The sequence below is a fragment of the Notothenia rossii genome (assembly GCF_949606895.1).
Source record: "Notothenia rossii genome assembly, chromosome: 2".
Lineage (NCBI taxonomy): Eukaryota > Metazoa > Chordata > Actinopteri > Perciformes > Nototheniidae > Notothenia > Notothenia rossii.
Window position 1 is genome coordinate 71,973,354 of NC_136904.1, and position 2,421 is coordinate 71,975,774.

The following is a 2,421-nucleotide window of genomic DNA, read 5'->3' on the forward strand; positions in this document are numbered from 1 at the left end:
CTGTTTTGTGTTTATTTTGTCACGAATCAGCTGCCGTCATCATACTAATGATGATTAATCCCTTATTTAGTATATGCTACAGAATGTAGCTTCAAGTTTCCATCTAAATTGGATTAATTATCATTCCTTTATCGAGGTAAAAATATAACAGCTTCCTTATATCAGCTGTTTATTACTAAGCACTTTAGCTGCAAAGGAATCAGGCAAGATTGTTGTAAAGAACCAACATTAAACATACATTAAACATTAAACATACCATTCCATACCTGCATTACATGCAGGTATGGAATGGTGTAACATTGGATATTTTTGAAAATGTACTGTGTTGTTGTTTATGAAGCCTTTGAAGGGCCACTTTTTTGTGGGTGAACTGTGCTACAACAGCACAAAAAAAATACACGCACATTTGGAGAAACGCGCTGAGCTTTTCCGAAACGTTGAAAATATAAAATACAATTGGCCCAAATCAGAGGAAAATTAAGAAACAGCTTCACCAATACATGCGCAGCATTTAAAAAAACATTTACCAACTCAACAAAACACGCGAAGCGTTTACTAAAAGCGCTGCATGAAAGAAACGGTGCAAAATAAAAAAGGCTCAAAACACAACAGAAAGAGGGACAATAACAAGTGATGCGCACAGCTGGGAGCAAATGCTTGTTAACGTTTTTTTTTTTTTAAAGTTTGCCAACTCTCACTGTCACTGGAAACAAACCTCGAAAAAGTAGTTTTTACTGGCTTATTTGAACAATGTGATCACATGATTCCTTCGGATATTACTGCAGATCGGCTGTAAGCTAGCTAGCTAACGTAGTTAACTAGCCATTTCAATTATGAAACTGACTAACTCTGCGAGTGACATTTGCCCAACTTTATAATCCCCGAACATCAACAAGCACTCCGGTCGTCTTTTCGTCAAGTTGGTGAATGTTTTCTAAATGCTGCGCTGTATTGTCAAGTTGGTGACTTTTTCTCTTCCGTTTCTCACCAACACCCTTTTAAGGTAAGTGATTTAACATTCTAGTTGTAATCCCTAATGTGTCCCTAACTTCTACAACCTTCAATCATCTCTGTCCCGCTGGTATAGAGGACACGTCTGAGCTAGCCGCCACTCTTATAAATGGTCATGGACTCGCCATTCCTGTCAAGCTGTGAAGTTGATATAGAATTAATCAACGACATTCGATCATCCTTATTGATGTATGAAGCCAGCTACGCCGAATACCCTGCAGAAAGGTTCAGGGCTGGATTATTTCAGTTGTTACAGTAGTAACAATCTCGTTTTGGCTTTTTTAAGAATGCTGAATGGTCCTCAAAAGCAACAGAATACAATACACAGCTGATTTTGTATTTTAATACAATTTGGATACAAAGAAAAATGTCAAGGGAGGAAAACAGATCCTTTATTCAACATAGGTTTTTAATGGCTTGACCTTTTATTTGGAGGACATACTGGGGTATTATGCAAACAGTTGAAGGATTTACTCTAGGAAGAAGTGTTTCTAATGACAGACAAATATGCAATTAAATGTAAATCCGATGTGAAGGAAGTTTGCAAAAGCTTTCATTGGAGCACTTGGCCTCCATATTGTAATACAAGTGACTACAGTGATTGCTTTTGAATGCACATAGTCTGAATGTTTTGTTAGGAACCTCTAGATATACTCAGACCAGATAACACCACATGTGTAGACCCTCCCTTACCAGTTGCTGCTTGCGTGCAGAGAGAAATCCTGTTGAGCGTCCTGACTCACTTATATATTCTGTGCCCGGAGGGAAGTGATGAAGTCACCAAGTCAAGTGTAAGAATGCAAGAGATACACTTTCAAAGTAAACAGATGTGCAGTAAAAAGGTGCTATTTTAGAGTCATGCGGTTCTATTCATATCCAAACACACTGCTCGCTTTCAAGGAGAAAAAAGAAAGCTTCGCCGGGTGCTCCCACCTCTCCTCTCTCCTCCCTGCTGCACCATCTGTATGTTGACTTTAGCATGCATAGCATCTTTTAGTGCATTGATTTATGTGAACATGCTCTTTATCTCCCTCTCTATGTGCATGAATAGTTTATGTGTGGATATGTTCTCGTGGGTGACAACACTATTGCGTGAGTGTTTGTTTATGCAAGCATGTGTGTTTCTTTTCGCAGAATCATGCATTTAAGTGACAGGGTGTGTGTATGTGCGCCTGTATAATGTGTGGAAAACGACCTCATGTCAAGGTTGAGAAACCTGCTGAGATACACATTTGAAGGGCTGAAAAATCAAGGTTCACCCGATCTTTTAAAGAGGACAGATTATGCTCATTTTCAGTTTTCATATTTGTATTTTGTTCCTCTCCTGTGACATGTTTATTTGCTTATTTATGTTCAAAAAGTTCTTTATTTTTCTCACACTGCATGTGCTGCAGCACCTCTTTTCACCCT